Source organism: Equus caballus, chromosome 2, assembly GCF_041296265.1.
Source record: "Equus caballus isolate H_3958 breed thoroughbred chromosome 2, TB-T2T, whole genome shotgun sequence".
NCBI classification, from domain to species: Eukaryota; Metazoa; Chordata; class Mammalia; order Perissodactyla; family Equidae; genus Equus; species Equus caballus.
The window spans coordinates 81,736,299-81,762,036 of NC_091685.1; the positions used below are offsets into that span (position 1 = coordinate 81,736,299).

A 25,738-nucleotide genomic window follows, 5' to 3' on the forward strand; every position below is an offset into this window, starting at 1 on the left:
TAGTGAGTACTCTTGTAAAAAGTTCACTGTAAAGCAGTTTGCTGTGTTATGCCAGCAGCAGCCTCATACATCTCATGTTTACTGCGTCTCTTGATTGCATCATTTTCTCTTGTGCTTGATTTAATCTCATGTTGTTTTCTTCATTATTGTCCCTAAGCATACAAAATCCACTGCTAATGTTGCCAGTAAGAGGCCACGTAGAGTGATTCACCTGGAAATGAAATGAAAAGTGATTAAGGCCTACGGAGGTGGAAAATCAGTGATGGTTATTGCTTGCCAGTCAGGCATGTCCCATTCCACCATAGCTGCCATCTTGAAGGGCAAGAACAAAGTGACAGAAGCTGTTCACTGTTTCACTAAAGGCAATAAGACTAACAAAAATTTGAAAAGGGTGTATTTCAGATGTGGAGAAAATTCTAATGACCTGGATTGAAGACCAGACACATAAGTGTAGCCCTATCAGCACCATCATGATCGTGGCCAAAGCAAATAGTTTGTTTGCAATGTTGAAAGAAAAGGCTGGATGCAACTATGACATTGGATTTACCTCTAGCTCTGGATAGTTTAAACAATTCAAGAATCGTTATTCACCAGATAATGTGATAGTGAGTGGTGGGTCTGTGAGTGCTGATGTGAAGGCAGCTGAAGAATTTTTGGAAACTCTAGATTAGCTGATTGTGGAGGAAAATTACTTGCCAGAGCAATTATTCAATATGGATGAAACCTCCCTATTCTGAACATGGATGCATGAAAGGACTTTCATCCACAAGGAGGCCAAATCAACGCTAGACCTCAAGGCTTTTAAGGAGGGGATAACAGCCACTTGGGGGCAATGTTGCAGGCTACAAATTGAAACCCTTCCTGATCTAGCCCAGTGAGAACCCCATGGCCTTCATACATATCAACAAGCATACACGTTCAGTGTACTACAGGAGCAGTAAGAAGTCATGGATGACCCAGCTCCTCTTCCAAGATGCCCTCCTGAAATGCTAGGCCAGCAAAATGGAGAAGTACTATTTGGAGAATAACATACCTTTTAAGATTTTGCTTACTGTTGATAATATTCCTGGTCACCCTCCTTTTATTCATGATCTTTATCCCAATACCAAAGTGGTGTTTCTCCCTCCAAACACCACCTCTTTGATCCAACCAATAGGTTAACAAGTTATAGCAGCTTTTAAAGCTTACTACCTGAGGAGGACCTTTGCCCAGGCTACTGCTGCAACTGAGGCAGACACTGATGTAATTCTGGAAGGATTACAACATCTGTGACTGCCTCAAGTACCTTGCTTGGGTCTGGAGTGATGTCACTAAGGAGTGTATGAATGGCATCTGGAAAAAGGCACTCAAGAGGTTCATCCATAACTTCCAAGGGTTTCCCGAGGATGAGGGGTTGCAAAAATCAGCAAGGCTGTGGTTGAGATGACAAACAACTTTACCCTGGGTGTGGGTGAGGATGATATTGAGCAGCTCCTACAAGGGGTTCCTGAGGAACTGACTAATGAGGAGTTGTTGGAACTGGAACAGGAGCACATAGTTGAAGAAGAGGCAAGAGAAAGGGAAATTGCTGGAGAAAAAAAGAAGAACCTCCAAGGAAATTCACAATGAAAGGTTTAGCAGAAGCTTTGCAGACCTCAACATCTCCTTAAAAAGTTTGAAAACATGAAAAAGGCTTTCATTTATAGAGAGGAATTTCATGATGCATTATATGCTTAGAAGCAAATCTATGATGAAAAAAGGAAACAGATCACTATGGACATATATCTGAAAAGAGTGATACTTCCTCAACAAGAGCCTCAGGCGAGTCCTTAAGGAGCCATTCCAGGAGAAGGCGTTGTTATCATAGGAGATGACAGCTCCATACATGTTATTGCCCCTGAAGACCTTCCAGTGGGACAAGATGTGGGGGTGGAAGACAGGGATATTGATGATGCTGACCCTGTGTAGGCTTAGTCTAATGTGTGTGCTTGTGTCTTATTTTTTAACAAAAGTTGTTAAAAAGTAAAAAAAAATAAGTTTTTTAAAAATAGAAAATAGCTGATAGAATAAAGATATAAAGAAAGAAAAATATGTATATATTTTTTGCTAAGGAAGATTTGCTGTGAGCTAACATCTGTGCCAATCTTCCTCTATTTTGTGTGTAGGTTGCTGCCACAGTGTGGCTGATGAGTGGTGTAGGTCCATGCCTGGGATCCGAACCTGCAAACCCAGGCCACAGAAGTGGAGCACTCTGAACTCAACCAGTACGCCATGGGACTGGCCCCAAGAAAATATTTTTGTATAGTACAATGTATTTGTTTTAAGCTAAATATTATTATAAAAGAGTCAAAAAGTTTAAAAAATTTTTAAAGTAAAAAAGTTACAGTAAGCTAAGGTTAATTTATTATTGAATAAAGAAAGTTATTTTTAAAATAAATTTAGTGTAGCCTAAGTGCACAGTTTATGAGGTCTACAGTAGCGTACAGTAATGGCCTGGGCCTTCACTTTCACTCACCACTCACTCACTGACTCACCCAGAGCAACTTCCAGTTCTGCAAGCTCCATTTGTGTTAAGTGCCCTATTCAGTTGTACCATTTTTTATCTTTTATACTGTATTATTACTTATTTTTTTGAGGACGATTAGCCCTGAGCTAACATCCGCCACCAATCCTCCTCTTTTTGCTGAGGAAGATTGGCCCTAAGCGCACACAATGCTCATCTTCCTCTATTTTATATGTGGGACACCTGCCACGGCGTGGCTTGATAAGCAGTGCATAAGTTCACACTCGGGATCTGAACCAGCCAACCTCTGTCACCGAAGCAGAATGTGCGAACTTAACCACTGTGCCACTGGGCTGGCCCATTTATACTGCATTTTTACTGTACATTTTCTGTGTTTGGGTATGTTTAAATACACAAATACCATCGTGTTACAGTTGTCTACAGTATTTAGTACAGTGACATGCTGTCCAGGTTTGTAGCCCAGGAGCAACAGGCTAGACCACTTAGCCTAGGTGTGTGGTGGGCTATACCATCTAGGACCGTGTAAGTACATCCTATGATGTTCATACAATGATGAAATTGCCTAATGATGCACTTGTCAGAATTCATCCCCGTCATTAAGCGATGCACGACTGTACTTCAAAATTGCTAAGAGACTAGGTCTTAAATGTTCTCAACACAAAAAAGAAATGGTAATTATGTGATGTGGTAAAGCTAGAGCTGTGGTGGTAATCATATTGCGATTTATAAACGTATCAAATCAGCACGTTGTGCACCTTAAATTTATACAATATTATATGTAAACTATATCTCAATCAAAAAAGAATAGGGCTGGCCCTGTGGTCTAGTGGTTAAGTTCGGTGTGGTCCACTTTGGTGGCCCGGGTTCAGCTCCTGGGCGTGCACTTACACAACTTGTCAGTGGTCATGCTGTGATGACAACCCACATACAAGACAGAGGAAGATTGGCACAGAGGTTAGCTTAGGGTGACTCTTCCCCAGTCAAAAAAAAAAGGCTGAGATGGATTTTTTTTTTTTTTGAGCTCAAATAAGAGGTGGTTATGAGACCAAGGCAGGAAATGTTACCTTCCTTTATTTTTCTAAATAAATTAAATCTGTTTCTATGTCCACTCTCTCCTGGCTTCATCCTTCCCTTCACTGAACAGCACAGGAATCCTGGACCCTGGATGTCCAGGGTGGTCACCATAGTTACCATTGGTTTTTTGCTATGTGATTTCTAATGTCAGCAATTTTGCAGCTCTGTTTCTTGAGACAATGATGCTGCTTTCAGGGCCCAGCTCCTCTGTCAGTTTGACATTTGCCCTTGGTCTCAAAGCCAAGTGAGTAAGGCTCAGAACCCAGTTCTACTTTCTCTGTTAGAACTTCTCTTCCCTCTTGAGATGCTGCTTATGAGTTGGGCACATGTCCCAGCACTTACAGAGCCTGCCATTCCATGGACCTCCCCGTCTTGCAGAAACCAAACGCCTCACACGAGCCTCAAATTCTCTCCCTCTTCTGGTCTAGAGTAGCTGGTCTCCCTACATTTCCCTCAGTGGCCACTGAACTCCAGCATTTCTTGGATTGGCCCAGAAAGGCTTTTCTGTTTTGGTGAGGAATATTGGCCCTGAGCTCACACCTTTGCCAATCTTCCTCTATTTCGTATGTGGGACATGGCCACAGCATGGCTTGATGAGCGGTATAGGTCTGTTGCCTGGGATCCGAACCTGGGAACGTGGGCCACCAAAGCGGTGTGCACTGAACTTAATCACTAGGCCGTGAGGCCGGCCCAAAGAAGGCTTTTATTTTAAAAGGAGAACTTTCTAAAATACAAAGAGGTAATTTTTCTTCTCCTGCCAATCAATTTAAGACTGAGAACAGAAAGATTTGGTCATTCTTTAGGAAAAGGGAGTTCAGTGAGTCACAAAGGGAGTACAAAGTGAGTGCATCACATCTAGGACTGAGGAAATGTGGTGCTGACAGCTCCAGAGGCTCACTTTCCTTTCTAACCGGAACTTGTTTTGAAAGCAGGTAGTGGCTTCTAAGAAACACCAATGTCCTAGGAGACCAACATATCCTTTCTTACTCCTGTCACTTCCATATCCTAACTAACCATTTACCCCGAACATCATGACATAGAAGGAAAGTGAAAGCAGGGCGACTCACAGTTCCTTTTCTTTTCAGTCATTTCTTATTTTTCAGTAAGCCAAAGGCAGAGAGTATTGGTAAAATTGGTAAAATGTATCAAGCAGTGAAATAAAAACAGTGAAATTAGTTTTATACAATGTTTCCACTGTTTTGCTAAGTATTAATGTATGAGCTAGGAAACACAAATCATGTAATTTTGGTGATTTCACATATGAGTTAAATGTTCTTATATTTGTATTTAAAGCCAGCATTGTCCAATATAAAGATGGATGGCAAAATTCATGCTAATAATTTAAAATTTTGATTTTTCTTTAATTAAAACAACATTAAATAACAAATAAAAACACGGTGTCAAGTCGAGAGAGACCGAGAGAGAGAGAAATCAGAGAGACAGAGACAGTGGAAGAAAGCAAAAGGCTTTATATTTTTGTACCTTTTAACGGTAGCTTCCCCTACTTTTTCAAGAGTCCTACCTTTTCATTTTGCATTGGGCTTTGCAAATTATGTAGCTGGCCCTGTGCCTGCGCCAACATTAAACTGTGCACAGACGTCAGCTTTCATTTTTCTTTCCTTGGCTCTCGAGTCTGTTCGTGAACAAGGACATGGCAGCCACTTTGGAAATACTGCTGTCCCCCACAGTATTCATTCAAGATGAATCTTTAAAAAATGCATCAGTGTACACGCCATCTGATTGCAGAGACCATCTTCTACCTGCACTGTTTAATACATAGAAATTCTTTTCCTTGTTGTCAGGTTGACGTGTTTGTCACACCTGCATCTCAGAAGGTGAATTTAATATTGTAAACTCTAACTTAAATATTGTTATGAATATCTGAGATTGGAAGTGTAAAATACTTTTCCCAAGGTGGGGTTTCTTCCTATTTTGCAGTTTATTTATAGGAAACAGTAAGCATGGCTTAAACACTAAAAAGAAGAAAACATGTCTATATTCAATCATGTAATTTTCTATAATAATTCTAAGAAATAATATATTTTATTGGAGATGAGTGTGTAGCATCATGTTAAAATTGCTGAAATGACTTATCTTGTTTAATGACTTTAATGTTGTAACTCAAATTGGCTAGTAAAGCAACTTCATTTTTCCTCAGTAAATATTTACAGTCAAAGCGGCTTAGTGCATTTTGTTTCACAGCGTTTGGCACATAATAAAGACCTTTTGAATTGTCTAATTTGGTTGGCTTTTTTAGATTCAGCAATTTTTGACAACTACTACATGTGTTCCCATCTAGCATTATAGACTATAGACTAAAAGAAAAGGTGTATATCACATAAATAATCATTATTTTTATTAGTGGAAAAGAAACCTGACTAATGAGCATAAATTTCAGTGACTAATCCTTTAGTTACTGTGTTGTTTAGTTATCTGTTTTGTTTTTCTCCTCTTCCTTTTTATCTGTATTCTGTGGTGGCACTCTGCCTGAGTTGTTATTTGTAGTGTTAGGACATAAATGGGAAAACATTTGCTCACTTTTTTATTGAGTCATTCAATCAAAAACCGTTTATGGACCAACTGGATCTAATCTATTTTTGGTACAGGAAAGGCAAAAATCAAGTTTAAAAAATTGCAGATTGTCTCCAATAACTGTCAGTCAAATAATCACTCAATAATTATATTATATTCCTTATGTTTCAGGCACTGGGAACTCAGGGTTCCTGCCCATGGGGAGCTTTCTTTTTCGCAGTGGAGCTACACAATAAACACGTCTGTGAGCTGGAGGCAAGTGGTCAGAGAAGGCCTCGCTGAGAGTTGACATTCGAGCTGTACCCTGAATGGCAAAAGGGGCGATTTCATACTTGTCACCCTTTCTTCTCTTGGAACCAGCCCTGCATCTTTCTGCTTCTCCTACTCTCTTCTCCTCCTTTCTTCAGGCTCCATCTCGGCTCCTGATTCTCTTTCTGTGCATGAACACTTTATTCTTTAGGGTATGCTTCGTAGAGATCTTTAGTTCTTAATTAACACCTTTGAAAAGGTTCACTACCTATTCAGGTAACGGATTTTTGAGAATCTGAAGAAAGACGTAAATCCTGTCCCCAGATAAAAGGAACATGCTCACAAAATCTTATATAATTTTTAGGAAATTAAAAGAACTCCCTGTAGAATGCGCATGGGAACTCCAGGGGCACCTGGAGCCCAAGTTGGGAATCTCTCCTTTACCTGCTCTTCCTGGTCAATTTCAACCACAGCTACGGTGTTAGTCACACCAACAACTCCAAAATCTGTGTCCTCAGGCCAGCTTCAGCTCTGTATATCTGACTGCCTTCCAGACATTTCCACCGCACGTCCCAAGCCGTCTCAACTCAGCATGTTTAACAGGGAACATACTTCTCCCCCAGTCACCACCATTTCTTCCTTCCTCTTCCCCCTTCTGCCTTTTTCTACATGTTGTGTCTTCATGAACAGCTACATTGTTCACTGAGCTGTGCGGTCTAGAATCCTGGGTGTCTGCTGGCATTTCTGTCCCTCTTCCTGTGCATTCTGAATCAACCATCCTTTCTTGTTCCAAGAAGCTGCCGCATCTATCATCCTTTCTTCATTCTCAATGCCACATTTGCTCTGTAATTCTACTCTCATTGCCTTTATCTATGCCTTTTAATCTCCTTCTTGGACACTATCAGAGAGTGGGGGTAGGATAGAAGCTATTCAGAGAAATGAGGGAGTTTGCTGATTTGGGATTGCTGAGTAGCACTGGTGGTCTAGGCAGGAGTCATTAAAAAGGAATTTGCTCCCTTTTTCCTGACTTAAACCTTTCATGAAAGTGCAAGAGTTACAAAGTTATAAATGAATAATGTTTTTTTTCCCCCAACCCAAAGACAGTTATTAGTTTTCTCATTGTCTTTTCATTGACCAGTAAAACAGGTTCACTTCTTTTAATTTCCACATATTTTCATCTGTATTTCTCTTTTGAATCCTTTCAATATTTTCCTCATACATATTAATATTTAATTCAGAACTAGGTGTTGATCCTGGTAACTTCATCTATTCAACAATTATATATTCCTTGCCCTCAAAAAATTGGAAATCTTGTGGTAGGAGGTTGTTAGGGAATGTTGATTATAATTACACATGATACGATTAGGCAAAACAATTTAAGGCAATACAATAGAGAATTTAATAATAACATTGATAAAAATATATGGTCAATATGTCTGGCATTGAGATGGGTAGAAAAAAGTGAGACCAATGATAAACTATTGATTACGGGTTGACTATATGCAGATCAGTGATTCCTGGTTTCAGGGAAGTCTTCAGGGGAAACTACTGCGGCTGTTAAAAGAATGGCCGCCTGAGAAGACTCCTTTCCTGTGACGCTTCCACTTGTGCTTTAGTCTTGAGCTGCGCTCTGAGGAGGCACCCTGAGGAAAGAGCTGTGCTCTGATTTTCCCCCAAGTGGAATGAAATCTGGGCTCTTATCTCTCACTTCCACAGGAGCAATCTGGTTTCATTTGTTTTACGTATTTGTCTTCTCTATAAGATTGCATTTAAATGTGGAGTGTCAGGAAAGAAAAAAAGGGAAATCATTGTCATGGATGATGTAAATAACTCTCTACCCAAAATGTTTCTTTTGATTGTTTGGATCCTTCCCTCAAAATTCAGAATGTTAAAATTTTATTCCAGGTAGCATTATTTGTGTTTACTGTATGACTTTATGATGTGTCTGTTGAGAGTTCTAAGGTTTACAAGATTTTAATGTTTGAGTCTTAAGTGAAAAATTTCTTTCATTTTTCCTAGCTGTAATTTTGGAGAATCATAGACTTTAGCGGTGAAAGAAAACCCAAGGCAATGTCTGGGCCACCTTTCTGACTTTGGTGGGTAAGTTATAATTATCTCCATTTTACAGATGTCATATTCAAGACTCAGAGAAATGACTTGTCCAAGAATGAGTGCCAATGAAATTAGATCTTACATGTACAATTGTATAGATTTTTCATTAAATATGCTTGAGTATTCTCATCTTGAACACTTTGCTAACATCCAGCAAATATGAACAAATCAGTTGATTAAATTGCCACAATTTCAATATGGGGGTAATATATTACTTATTTGCTAGGTGTCATCATTTTTTTATTTCTTTAATAACTATTTTCCTTTTTTCTTTTCTTTAATAGGAAGTGGCTCTCATTTTGTCGTTACTGCTCCCTTGCAGCCACCTAAAAGACTATACACTTCAGGAAGGCATTGGAAACCCATCTTACATCTTTCTTTTTCCTAGTGCCACTTGCTGATCATAGTACCTCCTGATTACATCTTATCTCTGCCCTTCTGAGGCTTATCCTATCTGCTACCCCTCTCCCTGCTTCTCTATGTTGCTGTCATTTATCACCCTCCCAGTTGCTTGCTCTCATTCAATGAAGACCAACCAACTAGCTAATTCTCTTCCTCTCTACCTTAAGTCTTACCATTATCCTGGGTTACTTCCAGGTCTATATGAACAACCCATAGCATTTTCTACAAGTTTCTTGACTTTTTCACTTCCATTAACTTTCCTTTCTACTTCACTTTAGCCGACTCTCTGTAGATAGATATATCTCAGACATCACCTAGAACTGTTCCACCTCTGACTAAAAACAAACATCCCATTTTGGATCAATCCACCAGTCTTTCTAGATACCTTATTGACATGGTCTTCAATCTATACCCTTCAACCTTATAGGAAATTTGTGACTGAGGCAGCTAGCTATGTATCAAAGATTCATGTTCTCTTTCCTTAATGCAGGGTTTATGCTAGAAAGTGGCTGCCCAGCCAAGTATTATATTTCTTAGCTCCTCTTGCATTTAGGTGGAGGTCCTAATTCTTGCCAAAGACCCTGAGTGTAAGTGATGTGTGATAATTCCAAGTCCAGGTGGTTAAGAAGAAAATGTACTTTCTCCAGGTTGCTGGCTGAATGTCATGCCCATAAGTGACCTTGGAAAGCATATGTTGAAAATATCAGGTTACCTGTTAACCTAGGGCTTGGAATGACTGTCGAAGCAGAACCCCTCATCTATCTTAATCAGGAACACTCAAGTGAGCAAGTTATTGTATTAAGTAATTTAAATATTGGTGTTTGTTATAACAGCCAGTATTGCTCTGATTATTATTAATAACTAAGTATCTATTTCCTTAATCTTCCCCTGTCAACCTTCTTCACACTTTTCTGTACTCAGTTTTGATTCCTTGGCTAACTCTGTCTTGCTAATCTTGAACCACTTGAACCTTTGTCTTTATCTCCCTCCTGCTGGGAAAAATCACAGATTGGGATTAGTCTAACTATGTGCTATTTTGCTGATGTCTCTGCTATTCTGGGCTGCTGGAGAATATTGCATAACTATGTATATTTGCATCACTACAAATTCATTGTCTCCAACCTCACATAAGTACTCAAGTCTACACAATTTTTCTATTTTCTCAAGTCAACTTGCTTTCGTATTCTCCTTAAAGGTTACTTCAAGCATCTATACTCAGCCCATTCTTCAGCCCACTGCAGTCTTTATGCACCGCCATGACCCCCTAAACTTGAGCAGTGTTTATCCCTCCCTCTCTCTTGGTGCGCTCTTCCCTTGGCTTCTGTGATAACCCACGTTCCCGGTCTCTCTTTGTTTTTTCGCTTTCTCATTCACATTCCCTTTGAGAACCTCTATTCCTCTACCCCTTCTTGAATGTTGGTGTTCCTAAAAGTTCTATACAAGGCTCTTCTCTGTGTAATATAATCTTCATCTCTTCCCATGGCTATAAGCTTGTTCCATATGCTGGTAACTCCCAAAATTTTATCTTCAAGTCCTGTCTTCCTCCTAAGCTTCAGAGACTTTATTTCCAGCAACCAGCTACATATTTACATGCATATGCTCACAGCACCTCGAAGTCAGCACGTCCTGAAGTGAGAACATCATCTTCTGTGCCAGTCTGCCTCTTCTGTGAAACACTGGAAATAGCACCATGACCCACCTTACTGCCTATGCTGGAAATTGGGTATGTGACTTCTCTTTCTCTTGTCCAAGTTGTCAGTTTTATGTCCTAACAATATGTTGAATCTATCTACTTCTCTTTACTCTACCACCCCTTCTTTACTGAAGGCACGCTCATCCGTTTGGATTATTCTGACAGCCACCAAGTTGGTCTCCCTACCTCAGTCTTGAAGTCTGAATGATTGCTCTTAAATGCTAATTATATCGTGTTACTCTCTTGCTCAAAAGTCTTTAATGGTTCTTCAATGATTTAAGAATAAAATAGCAGTAAGTAGACACCAATACATTGATATTGAAAGCCTAAACAGACCTAATTATGCACATTTGTTGATCATCAGCAAACATTGTTCCATAGATTGATATTAGCAACAACATTAGTATAACTATCTTTTATGGTCTAAATTAGCTATTAGCTTTTTTGCAGAAATAGTGTCATTTATTCTTTCCTGAAATTTTTGAATCATTCTTCTCTCAGTTGTTGAAAGAGGAATGTTAAAATCTCCAACTTTGGTTCTAGAATTTTCTATTGCTCCTTTAATTGTCAGTTTTTTATTCATGTATTTTAAAACTCTGTTATTATGCACATATACATTTATGATTATTATATCTAATATACCGGTCCTTTTACCATTATGAAATGTCACTCCTTATCTCTGATAATACTCCTTGTCTTGAAATCTAATTTATCTGATGTTAATATAGACACCCTACACTTTCTCATGCTTGCAGTTTGCATAGCATATTTTCTCCAACTATTTAATTTCAATCTACTTGCATATTTATATTTAAAGTGCACCTCCTTAAAATAGCGTATATCTGGGTCTTTTAAATATTCATTCTGATAATCTCTGTCTTATAATTGGGGTGTTTAGTTCAATAACATTAATGCAATTATTGGCATGATTAAATTTAGGTTTCCCATTTTACTATTTTTTTTTTTCTGTTTGTCCCTTCTTTTTGTTCCTCTGTTTTTCCTTTCTTGCTTTCTTTTATATTAGTTGAATATATATATATATTAATTCCATTTCAATTTATCTATTGGGTTTTAGTTATACCTCTTCGCATTAGTTTTAGTGGTTGCTCTTGGGATTACAATATATATCCCTAACTTTCACAGTCTACTTAAATTTAATATTGTATGACTTCATGTAAAATGGGGATGCTTTGCAACTCTATACATCCATTTATTACCCTCCCATCTGTTGTGCTAGAATTGTCATATGTATTATGTCTGCTTATGCTATAAATCTCAAAGAAGAGTGTTATAGTTTTTGCTTTAAAATTATATGCATTTTAAAGAAATTAAGAGAATATACTTATCTATTATGTTGAAACAGACATTTACAATTTTCGATGCTCTTCATTCCTTCCTGAAGATTTGAATTTCCTTCTGGTATTATTTCTCTTTAACCTAAAAAATTCTCTTTAACTTTTATTTTAGTGCAGAGTAGCTGCTAATTAATTCTACTAATTTTATTTTTGTTTGGATGTGTCTTTGTTTCAGCTTCATTCTTAAGGATATTTCCATTGGATTTAGAATTTAGGATTTCTGTTTTTTTCTTTCAGCACTTTAGAGATGTCGACCCATTCACTTTTGATCGCCATCATTTCTGATGAGAAATAAGCAGTCAAATAAATCATTGTTCAAATGTATGTAAGCGTTGTTTCTTCTGACTACTTTCAAGATTTTCTCCTTACTTTTGGGTTCTGCAGTTTGACTAAGGTATGTTTAGGTGCATTTATTTTGAATTTATCCTGCTTGGAGTTTTCTGACTTTCTTAAATCTGTTAACTTATGATTTTCATTAAATTTTGGATCATTCATTCATTATTTCATAAAATATTTTTTTCTGTCCTATTTTCTGCTTCTGGGATTGCAATTACCCATATGTTGGACCTTTTGATATGCCCTTCATTCTGTTTGAAATTTCTCTGGGAAGTCTGTCTAGTTTCCAAATGGAGCACATCTAGAGATGTAGGATGTAGGATGATATTAAAGAGTATTTCCCTTTTTGCTCTGGATGTTAGAAAGCTGAAAAAAAAAACCCCAACAAAGTTAAGGTTCAATCACAGAAAATATATTTTGCATGTGTGATTCCTTTTCACACTTAAAATTTTGGTTTCAATTTTATTAACCTCATTAACTATGTTATTATTTCACCAGCCATTCAATATAAAAACTGTATCATTCAGTAAATTCTTGTGAAGAAAATGAAAGAGCCTCCCCACTCAAATCTACAGAAAATAACCCTTAATTTCCCAGTGCATAAAAATCTGAGATTGACTGACTAAAATTAAATGCAGTTAAATATTCATCTAACGAGCATTATATGCATTGAATTATCCCATTTACTATGTTAGATAAGAGATGAGCAAGATGTAGTAGTCACCTTCAAAGAATTTAAAGTTGAAACAAGTGTAAAAATATACATAAACAATAAATTTGTAATAAAAGTCATGGTGACCTCTGCTATTATAGATAGGAAGCAAAGTTCAATGGAACACAGAGAAGAAATTATGAGTTGGTATGTGATGTGGGTCTTAAAGAATGTGCAATATTCTGACAGATGGGGAAGAAGTCAACAAGTCACATGGTGACCTATATGTGAAGTTAGCAGAATCTGAGGACTGGGGGCAGACCAAGAGTGTGAAGTGGCGTGTTATGTTAGCAGAAGAGAGCATGACTAAAGCAGGGGAAGAGGGTTACGCAGAGCTGAATACCAAAAGCAACCACAGTAGCTGAGAAGTAGCAGAGAGTTTAAAAGCTATAGGTCTAAGCTAAGCCAAAGACTAAATGGCACCAATTCTTACGAATGTGTTGTTATAGTGGGTGGAGGTGGTGGTGGGGCGGGGTGTGTGTGTGTGTGTGTGTGTGTGTGTGTGTGTGTGTGTTTTTGCAGCTACAAGCAAGAAGACTAGAAAAATTCTATTGGCAACATAAATGATATTCTGGCTGGCTTTAATTTTCTTCAGCACCACATAGTGCTCCTCCACAGTGTGCCTCAGGGAACAGAGTCTGACTCGATTCTGTTGGATAGTCAATTTTGATTGCATCTAGGGTTCAAGAGAGTGAGAGAGAAAGAGATTGAGAGAGAGAGGACAAAGAAAGTTAGACAAGGAGTTTGGAGGTAGAATTTTACAGACCTCATTACATTTTTAAAGAATATTTTAAATTTTTCTCAAAAACAAAGCATGTACATGGTTGATAATCAAAGAGTAGCTAAAGATTCAAAATGAAAATCTCTTAGCCATACCTCTTTCCATTCTCTACTTCTTCCTCCCTAGAGGAAGCTACTTTTAAACTGTTTCTTCTTGCAGTTTCAACATATTGCATATTGTATACATGTATCATTATTACTTGATTTATTAATTTTAGACATGATTTATTGGCTTTCTTCTATGATAGACAAAATTCAGCCAACTTACATAACTTGCTCAATTTCTTTTTACCTCATACCAATATAGTTATTATTCTACTTTTATTCTTCATGGTAAACTTAAACAATAAACTTATTTTTAATTCTTGTTCCATACTACAGGTAATGAATCTCGACTTCTCACATAGTAATGTGAATTTCTTTCACCTTTTGTCCCCCCTTTCATAAAATTTCTGGCATTTCACTTTCCCTTGAAATTACTAAGGTTGACAAGAAATTTTGTTTAGTAATCATAATTAATTCTTCTGGGTTTTTTTTAGTGATTAATTCTGAAATTTGAAAATCAGTAAATACCATCTACTATGTCATAGCTATGTAACTATGTTTGCTCTAGTTACCATTATGGTATGATTATATTTTCCTTTTAAGGCATCTTTTTGGTTTTTTCTGAAGATTTTACTCATGTTTCTAATTTGTTGCATTGTCTGTTTCTACAACATTTTGAAGTTCTTACTAACTTCTCAAGAAAAATATCAAGTCTATAAATATTTTCCCCAGATAGCTTCCTCCTGGAAACCTGTATTTTCCTGCCATAAGTTTTGCACTCAGTTTATACCTATTTTAGTCCTTATAACAATTTAAGGGATCTTGAAGAATAGTAAAGATAAGGACTTGTGTGACATTTATTGAAGCAGGAAGATGCTTGCTGGAGGGTACTTCCAACCTACCTTTTACTTTGGTTTTTCAGTCTCCTAAAACTGTATGTATGAAACAGAACTCATTTTCTACCCAATCCCTATCCTAACTTGCACCTCTTTAAAATGCAAATGTTTCCAAATGAGTTAAATCTCTCTCACTCTCAAGGTGCTTTGCTAGGCCTATTCACATCTTATTTTTAGAGTCTCAGGGAAATCTCATCATATCCTAGTTTCAGCTACCATCTATTTGCTGATAAGTCCCACATCAGCATCTCCAGCTGAGATCTCCTTTAAGCTTCTTTCTTGCCTATTAGACGTGTCCTCAGTATGTACAAAGTCCCATCATCATCTTTCCTCCTGAATCTGCTTCTCTTCATGTGGTCTTGACCTCATCAAGTAGAACCATCATTTATTTACAAAATTGACAAGGCTTTAGCCAGACTTATCAAGGAAAAAGGAGAGAGGGTTCAAATAAAATCAGAAATGAAAGACAAGATGTTACAACTGATAGCACAGAAATTCAAAAGCTCATAAGAGACTACTATGAACAATTGTACGTCAACAAACTGGACAACCTAGAAGAAATGGATAAATTCCTAGAAATGTACAACCTACCAAGACTGAATCATGATGAAATAGAAAATCTGAACAGACCGACGACTGGTAAGGACATTGAATCAATAGCTAAAAATTTCCCAGGAAACAAAAGCTCGGGATCAAATGGCTTCATCGGTGAATTCTACTAAACATTCAAAGAAGAATTAATATCAATATTTCTCAGACTTTTCAAAAAAATAGAAGAAAAAGGAACTCTTCCAAACTCATTTTATAAGGCCAGCCTTGCCTTGATACCAATGCCAGACAAAGACAGCACAAGAAAAAAAATTACAAGCCAATATCTCTGATGAACATAGATGCAAATATCCTCAACAAAATATTAACAAATCAAATCCAACAATACATCAAAAAGATCATACACCATGATCAAGTGGGGTTTATTCCAAGGATGCAGGGATGGTTCAATATCTGCCAATCAGTCAAAGTGATACACCACATTAACAAAACAAAGGATAAAAGTCATATGGTCATCTCAATAGGTGCAGAAAACGCATTTGACGAAATTCAACAGCCATTTATGATAAAAACTCTCAACAAAGTGGGTATAGAAGAAGGTACCTCAATATAATAAAGGCCATATGTGACAAGCCACAGTTAACATCATATTCAATGATGAAAGGGTGAAAGCCTTTCCTTTAAGATCAGGGACAAGACAAGAATGTCTACCCTCGCCACTTCTATTCAATGTAGTATTAGAAGTCCTAGTCAGTAATTAGGCAAGAAAAGATATAGAAGTCATCCAATTGGAAAGGAAGAAGTAAAACTGTCACTATTTGCAGATGACATGATGTTATATATAGAAAACCCTAAAGACTCCATCAAAAAACTGTTAGAACTAATAAACACATTGAATAAAGTTATAGAATACAAAATCAGTACACAAAAATCTGTTGTGTTTCTATACACTAATTCTATACAAAAGAGAAATAAAGAAAAAATCCTATTTACAATTATACCAAAAGAATAAATTACTTAGAAATAAATTTAACCAAGGAAGTGAAATACTTGACTATTGAAAACTACAAGATATTAATGAAAAAAATTGAAGATGGCACAAATAAATGGAAAGATATTCTGTGTTCATAGATGGGAAGAATCAATATTGTTGAAATGTCCATACTACCCAAAGCAATCTGCAGATTCAATGCAATCTCTATTAAAATTCCAATGGCATTTTTCAAAGAAAAGAACAACTAATGCTAAAATTTGTATAGAACCAGAAAGATCCCAAAAAGCCAAAGTAATCTTGAGGAAGAAAAACAAAGCTGAAAGCATCACGTTCCCTGTTTTCAAACTGTATTACAAAGCTATAGTAATTAAAGCAGTGTGATATTAGCTTAAAAACAGACACATAGATCAATGGAACAGAAGAGAGAGCCCAGAAACACAGGTATACCTTGGAGATATTGTGGGTTCAGTTCCAAACCACTGCAACAAAGTGAATATCACCATAAAGTGAGTAACACAAATTTTTCAGCTTCCCAGTGCATATAAAAGTTATGTTTACACTGTACTGTAATCTATTAAGTGTGCAATAGCATTGTGCCTAAAAAGACCACATATATACCTTAGTTGAAAAATCCTTTATTGTTAAAAATTGCTAAATCTGTTGTTTAGTGTAGCCATCTTCATGAATTATCTTTGCTAGATCTTCTGGATAACTTGCTGCAGCTTCTACATCAGCACTTGTTTCTTCACCTTGCATTTTTATGTTATGGAGATGGCTTCTTTCCTTAAACCTCATGAGCCAGCCTGTGCTAGCTTCAAACTTTTCTTCTGCAGCTTCCTCACCTCTCTCAGCCTTCAGAGAATTGAAGAGGGTTAGGACCTGCTCTGCATTAAGCTTTAGTTTAAGGGAATGTTGTGGCTGGTTTGGTCTTCTATCCAGACCCCTAAAACTTTCTCCATATCAGCAATAGACTATTTTGCTTCCTTATCATTCATATGTTCACTGGAGTAGCACTTTTAATTTCCTTTAAGAACTTTTCCTTTGCATTCACAACTTGGCTAACTGGCACAAGAAATAAGAAATGTTGGAGAGGATGTGGAGAAAAGGGAACACTCATACACTGCTGGTGGGAATGTAAACTGGTGCAGCCACTATCGAAAACAGTATTGAGATTCCTCAAAAATTTAAAAATAGAAATATCATATTATCCAGCTATCCTAGTTCGGGGTATTTATCCAAAGAACATGAAATCAACAATTTAAAGAGATTTATGCGCCCATGTGTTCAGTGCAGAATTATTCACAATAGCCAAGACATGGAAGCAACCCAAGTACCCATCAACAGATGAATGCATAAAGAAGATGTAGTATATATACACAACGGAATAGTATTCAACCATCAAAAAAGACAGAATTGTGCCATTTGCAACAACATGGATGGACCTTGAGGATGTTATGCTAAGTGAAATAAGCCAGACAGAGAAAGGCAAACACCATATGATTTCACTTATATGTGAAAGATAAATAAACATAGGGATAAGGAGAAAAGATCAGTGGTTACCAGAGGGGACAGGGATGGGGGAGGGTGAAAGGGGTAACAGGACAATCATGGCGACAGATAAAATCTAGACTATTGTGGTAAACATGATACGCTCTCTACAGAAATTGATATATAATAATGTACATCTGGAGTTTGCACAATGTTATAAGCCAATATGACCTCAATTAAATAAATAAAAAATAAATTGTGTTGGGAAAACAGGACAGCCACATGCAAAAGAACAAATCTCTACTACTATCTTACACCATACACAAAATTAACTCAAAATGGATTAAAGACTTGAATGTAAGACCTGAAGTCGTACGACTCCTAGAAGAATACATAGATGGTAAGGTCCTTAAAATAGGTCTTGACAATGATTTTTTGAATCTGACACCAAAAGAAAAAGCAACAAAAGCAAAAATAAATAAGTGGGACTACATCATACTGAAAAGCACTGCACAGCAAAGGAAACCATCAACAAAATGAAAAGGCCACTTATTCAATGGGAGAAAATATTTGCAATCATATATCTGATAAGGGGCTAATATCCAAAATATATAAAGAACTCATACAATTCAATATCAAAAAAGCAATCTGATTAAAAAATGGGCAGAAGATCAGAATAGACATTTTTCCAAAGGAGGTACACAGATAGCCAACATGTACATGAAAAGATGCTCAACATTATCGACCATCAGGGAAATGCAACCCAAAACCACGATGAGACATCACCTCACACCTGTTATATAGCTATTATCAAAGCTAACAAGTGTCAGAAAGGATGTGGAGAAAAGGAAACTCTTACGTACTGTTGGTGGAAATGTAAATTGGTGTAGTCACTATGGAAAACAGTATGGAGGTTACTCAAAAAATTAAAAATAGAACTCTCATATAATCCAGCAATTCTACTTTTGGGTATTTATCCAAAGAAAATGAAAACACTAACTCGAAAAGAGACATTCACCCCCATGTTCACTGCAGCATTATTTATGATAGCCAAGATATTGAAACAGTCCAAGCGTCCATCAATAAATGAATGGATAAAGAGACTGTGGTATATATATACGTGGAATTCATCCATAAAAAAGAATGAAATCTTGCCATTTGCTACAACATTGACGGACCTCGAGGGCATTATGCGAAGTGAAATAAGTCAGACAGAGAAAGAGAAATACTGTAAAAAATCTCTCTTATATGTGGACTCTAAAAACAAACAAACAAACGAAAACAAACCAAGCTCATAGATAAAGAGAAGAGATTGGTGGTTGCCAGAGGTGGGGAGTGGGAGGCGGGAGAAATGGTTGAACGGGTTATAAATTAAAAACAAAAACAAAAAACATTGTTTATTTCCTCAAGCCAGGGATCTGGGAGTCACTCTTGACTCCTTCCATTTCTTCACTCTGCTGGATCTCAACAACCATTAATTGCTGTCAAATTTATCCCATAAATCTTTCTCAAATTCCTTGCATTTCTTAATCCCCATTGCCACCACTTTAACTGATGCCACCATCTGAATTATTCCAATAGCTTCCTCACAGGTTTCTTTGACTTTCATTACTTCTGCCTGGGATGCATTTCCCCCTCCATTTTCTCTGACTAATCCCTATTCATCTGTCTGGCAGTTTTCTTTTAGGAAGATGGAAGAGAACCCTATATATGAGGTTAGGTGTTCTTGCTAAGTATTTCCACATCACCTCAAGCCTCTCCTATCTGTAGCAGTATCTAGCTTTGTAGAATAATTTTCCTCTGCTTGTCTGTTCTATTGATAATTAAAATTGCATCTATCTCACTCAGTATTGTGTTCTTGGTGCCTAGCACAATGTCTAGGACATAGCAGAGGCTTAATATTTTTGAGTATTGAACAAATGAATGAATGTTATGTTTAGTATTTCTTTGGAAGCTCTTTTCCCATTTTGATCTTTTCAGTGTCTGAATATCAAATTAGGTTAATCATGTACCAAGAGACAGCCCTTGACTAATACATGTCTCATTTGGTTATTAAACACCCATTAACTTGAATTTCACTCATGAATGGAGTTTTTCTTTCATGGCCTGCAAAAGCATCTCTCACTTTCAAATTTATTTTACTTCCTACTTATCAGGGTTGTGAATGTGTATCATTTGCTGTTCTCTGGGGCCTCCTCTTTTCTCAGTACTCTTTTGTAATAATTGTCATTTTTTTTTAAATTCATGAAGATAAATTTTCAATTTGAAGTATAGTAAAGGGTTCATCTACACAGGCAAAATATAATTGAATAGAGATTAAAAACCTTGGAAGTACACCTGACAAATTCGGATATATTCTATGGTAAACCTTTGAATCTTTGAATGATTATCTTAATCAAGCATATTCTAAATATTTAATATTTAATTTCTAAAATTAGAAATTTTTCTGTCATGAATTTAATACACAGAATGATAAACATGTGATGGCATGATAGATGCATAACGTAACAACACTTAACATAGGTTAGAAAAGTTATATCCTGGTGCACACTGAAAACTATTTCATTCAGAGTAGGAAATATCAACAAAACAACACAGTATATAAAGTCACTTTTAGAAATGACTTTAAAATATATCAGATACGTGGCGGTCAGCCCCTTGGCCTAGTGGTTAAGTTCAGCACACCGTGTTTCAGCAGCCTGGGTTCGGTACCCAGGTACAGACCTACACCACTTGTGGGTGGCCATGCTCTACTGGCAACTCACATACAAAACAGAGGAAGATTCGCACAGATGTTATCTCAGGGTGAATCTTCCTAAGGAAAAAAAAAATCAAATATGTGGAAACTGAAGGGATCAGGACATACCACTCCAACATATGCTACTCTGTCATAAGGATTATTTTGAGCTGAAGGCAATTGACAATCAACAGACGAGGGAAGAGTTCTTTTCCCTCCTCTTTTCTGCCTAAAAGCAGAGCATAAATTTTCCTTTGTGAAGATGTCCCCTTCTCCTATTTTAGGAAGAGGAGAGCAACTCTTATCACCAGAGATGGAGAATTGGCAACAAGATGAGTCTGCATAAACAAGCCTTGCTAAAATAATCCTTATCTTCCATTAGTTCCCCATGTATTTCCTAGACACTTTATTAACCCTTTTGCCCAAACCCCTTCTCCTTTGCTAAAATGGTGTATAAAACCTTGAGTTAAGTGCTTGAGTTTCACTCATTTTCTGTGAAATCCTGTGCATGTAAAATATTAATAAAATTTGTGCTCTTTTTGTCCTGTTAATCCATCTTTTGTCAGTTAAATTTGCAGGCCTCCAGGAAATTAACGTAACAGGGTGGAGGACAAAACAAAAAAGTGTGAACATTGCCTGAGAAAAAAAAATGATGGGATCACTGTCAAAACCATTTGGAAGCCTCTACTTAGTGAGGTTTATTTCTGGGTAGTTTCTGGTGTACCTAGAGAGCCCCCAAAATGGATTTTTCAGGATGGAAAAATCTTTGCTTCTTTACAAGCATAGGGAGATGAATCAATGGAGAGGTGAAAATGCTAGAGAGAGAAGATTTAAGTGGGTTTTCAGGTCTCTTAAGAGCTGGGGAAGTTTGGAATCTAAGACATGGGAGGGATTCACTTTAGAGAAGATGGAAGGACAAAGAATACATAAGGAATTGTACACAATAAAGAAGAGAAGAAGATGATAGTTGATGGAACTTCCATGGAATGAGCCTTGTTTTTACAACAAAGCAGGAGGCAAAGGCCTTTGGTTAGACTGGAGGAAGGAGGTGCTACACAGGATCTTTTCTGCTCTGTGTTTAGAACTGCACCTGCCTATTATGGGTTAAACTGTCTCCTGCCCTCACCCAAATTCATATGTTGAAATTCTGATCCCCAGCACCTCAGAATGTGACTTTATTTGGAAATAGGGTACTTGCAGATGTACTTAGTTAAGATGAAGTCATGCTGGAGTAGGGTGGGCCCCTAATCCAATATGACTGACGTCCTTACAAAAGGGAAAATTTGGACACAGTCACACGTAGAAGAAAAATGATGTGAAGAGACATAGGGAAAAGATGGTCATCTACAAGCCAAGGAGAGACGAGTAGAACAGATCTTTCCTTTATAGCCCTCAGAGAGAATCAACCCTCCTGACATCTGGATTTTGGACTTCTAGCCTTCACAACTATGAGCAATAAATTTCTGTGACTTAAACCACTCAGTCTGCGATACTTTATCATGGCAACCCCAGCAAGCAAACAAACTGGTCACGGTAGTAGGAAGTCAATACATGGTGAATCAAATGGATGAACGAACAAATAAATGCATGGATAAGTGGGTAAATGCCTCTCAGGGTTGAGCAGAAGAAGAGAAATTTCAATCGTTTGTTAGGTTATCCCAGAGGGTCTAAATAGTTCACAGAGTTCAGTTGATGATTTGGAGAAAATAGTAAATTTGAAATTCAAAGGAAGATAGAAGGAAGGTGATAAATTAATGGTTTAGAAGTGATGAGATGGAGCAAGCTAAGGATAAACCATTTTTCCTATCCAATTGAATTAAAGGGGAATTGGAAAAAGTGAACCTTTAACAAAGTGAGCAGCTGGGGATGTTTTATAAAAAATGCTCATTATCTTTGCTGTGCTAGATCTCATATTCATTGACAAGTTCTTGAAGTACTCAAGCAGATCTCTTTTAACCTACCAGCATCCACAAAGTAGTTGGGTGTCAAGCCAGGAGCACAAAGATGTGTACGTATACTAATATTCCTACTTTGATAATTTTGGCATTCTTTTTGGATAGATCCTTTGTATGTTTTCCTTTTGTCTAACTTGATAACATTGTGAATGATTTCCGATGTCCTTCTTCACATCTTCTTAAGTGCTTTGCAGAGGTGGTGATAGATTGTAGAAGCCAAGAGAAAAGTACAAATGCCTTCTAGGTAATAAATGTCAGAATGTAGTCATTAAGTTTCAAAGATGTGTTTTATAGGCAATATCTGTAAAAGTGAATAACAAGTGATAAGTGCCTTACCTTGTCATTGAAAATAACAACATATTAAGAAATAAGATACTAGGTTATAAATGTAGCTTATGTTATGTTTACATTTTGGTCCCATAGGAAAATATTTACAAGGTGAGGTCGGACTTATGGAAGAGTGGACGCTATGGTTATAACTTTGAATAACGGATCTTTTGTGTGTCTTTACAGCCTCAGGGACACCAGTGGACCCTGCAGCATGGTGCTCATTGAGCTTTGGAAAGTCCCCATGCTAGATTCTCAGTGACCTGGAGGTGCTGCCGTTTATTGGGCTTGGGTTCTTCTTATTGGAAAAGGCTTCCTATTTCTCGTTTCTGTTCTTCCACTGCAATTATGTTTCTAGTATTATAGAGCTAACTTAAAAAAATTGTCTCTTGAAGTCACACAACTGACTCCCATCCAGAGGGAGCATACAGAAAACATGCGTTAACCTGTTTACTCCTATGGCAGGCTCATTAGCCTGGGAGGTAGGTAATCTATGAGAAAATTTTAGAGCTAGTGTCAACTTCTCATGTTGGTGCAGATAATTAACATGGTTTGCCTGCTCTGGGAAGTCATCGAAACCTGTTTCTTCTTTGGTAGATCTTGGAGAGCTACCAAAACCCATCCTTTAACATGGAATATAAGGGAAAATATGCTACACTACTGTTAGTCCCAGTATATTTATCTATTTCCTGCAATCTGCCATTTGCAAGTTGGAGACCCGGGAATGCCGATGGTATACTTCAAAGGCCTGAGAGCTCGAGGTCTGATGGCGCAGATTCCTATCTGAGTTAGAAGCCCTGAGAACCAGGAGTGCCAAGGGCAGGAGAAGATTGATGTCCCAACTTAATTGTCAGGCAGAGAGCAAATTCAACGTTCCTCTTCCTTTTTGTCTTTTCAGGCCCTCAATAGATTGGACCATGTCCACCTACACTGGGGAGGGCCATCTGCTTTACTTAGTCTATCAATTCTGGTGATAATCTCTTCTGGAAATGCCTTCACAGACACATCAAGAAATAATGTTTAACCAGCTATCTGGTCATCTCTTGGCCCAGTCAAGTTGACTCATAAAATTAACCATCACAACTACTCAACCTATGAAGCTTCCTTCTCTCTAGAACTTTTTGCTATTCAACAAGTCACTAAGTAATGTTACATAGTTAACCAGTTACAGCTTTCCTAACTAAACCATGATCTTCTGGTTTGTAGTCTCTTGACCTGGAGTAGACTTATGTCTATTTTTCACCTGTATCTCCCTTTCTTATTTGGATAATAATACCACTTGCCTTAGCCTGTTTGATGAATTCAGCCTACAATCTCTGAGGCAAGGTCTTTTTGTCACCCCCAAAAGATCTACCAAATTGCTAGACACACAGTAGACAATGCAGATGTTGCAGAAATATAGAATGATGTTTGTGTAATTAACTGCCTGAACACAGGTTGTGTTCAAACAGTTAAAGAGTTTGGCAACTAGACTGAGGTTGCTTAGGCAGCTTGCAGTTCAATGGGTCTCTCCCACCTGACTCACAAATATGGGGGCAGTCAGGTGATTTGAGAACCAAAGGAAACCTGATGAGAAACAAATGGAATGCTTCTTAATATGAGGTTATGAATGTTATTCATGTTTATTATTTTAGCTAATATTTGTTGAACACTTACTTTGTGCCAAACACCAGAGCCAAGGGCTTTACATTTAACAGTAATTATGGGGAAGGTATTATTATCTCTATTTTCAGGTGAAGAAGTTAAGGCTTAAAGAATTAAGCAACTTGGTCAAAGTCACAGAGCTTAAATGGCATTGAAATGGTCAGTATTTGAACCTGGGTCCATCTAAATTTATAGCATGCGGTCGCAACCAGGGAGATACTCTTTGTTATTGTTATGTTTGAGAAGTGGTGCATTCAGCTTCTGTCAGCGAGGAAATATCTCAGCAGCATTGCTCAGACAACCGTCAGTAATCGCCTCTAAAGACTCAGTTTCCTTCTCCAGCTTGGTCTTGGGTATTTATTTAACTCTGCCTCACATTCTTAGGCATTTCCTATAAGTGTTTCCAGTTTTAGGTTGACTGTCCTTGTGCTATGTTCCCTTCAAAGGTTATAACACTGGTTTGACCTGAGGGAGTGATTTCTGCCTTAGCATCCCTGCTACGTAAGAATAAAAGGACATCCGAGGTTTCCTTACGCAATTGCTGCGTAACCTACCCTGACCCCACCCCCACAAAAGAGATAAACTTACATGACCCTGGTTATTATTCCCAGGGTGATTTTAGAGTTTATGTGTGCATACCTGTGTGTGCATACACATTGGGGGAGCAAAGACAAAACATGATAAATTGTTGTTAACCTTAAGATCGCTTCATTTTCTTTAGTAATTGATCAAGAGTCACTTGTGAAACTAATTACAGAAGGTCACACTGAGTAGTGCATCCATTAAAATGTTTTGGGTTTACATTATTCATTAAAAGATTGAGTATGAGGAAAACATATGATTTTTGTAAAAGTTATTTCCACAAGGAGTCAAATAATTCTATTTAAAATCACTGCAGGTTGAGTGTCCTTCTATTTCAATGAAATGATTTTCTGACAAATGCACATCTCTTCTTGTTTGCAAAGATCTCTAGTACATTTTATTTGGCCTTTTCTACCCACTCAACTCAGCAAATTAGTTTTTAGCCAAACGTTTTATACATACTGTATTATTTGACCATCTGTTGTTTTTAACACATTGTTTTTCTCTCTAGGTTTTATTTATTTATTACTTTTAAAGTCGTCTTTCAGTGAGTTGCCCATTTAATTATGTATAGAGATAATCATGTTTGCATGTGAAATAAAGACTACTGTCTTTTAAAGGATCACCATCATCCCACTTGGTAAATACGCACAATTCCCAGCTTGTATATGACATGGCTTTTCACGTATAGCTGTCAGTCCTGGGTGGTGGATTGCAGGGAAGGTCTGTCAGGACAAAATGGCACAAATACCCAGAGAATTTGGTAGATGAGG

The 25,738-nt window shown here is 37.4% G+C and overlaps 1 long non-coding RNA gene across 3 annotated transcripts in view; it reads left to right on the plus strand.

Moving 5' to 3' along the window:
• The window catches only part of LOC106782873 (uncharacterized), a 38,428-nt gene extending 26,184 nt beyond the window's left edge, over nt 1-12,244 (plus strand). Inside the window, exons 2-6 of one of the 3 annotated variants that reach the window (XR_011436708.1) lie at nt 2,145-5,412; nt 6,281-6,364; nt 8,378-8,458; nt 8,755-10,595; nt 12,158-12,244. This is a non-coding gene — a long non-coding RNA (uncharacterized lncRNA). The remainder of the gene's footprint in view (nt 1-2,144; nt 5,413-6,280; nt 6,365-8,377; nt 8,459-8,754; nt 10,596-12,157) is intronic. The other 2 variants (XR_011436709.1, XR_001380229.3) reach the window with 2 other exon arrangements.
• Nucleotides 12,245-25,738: the final 13,494 nt, after the last annotated feature.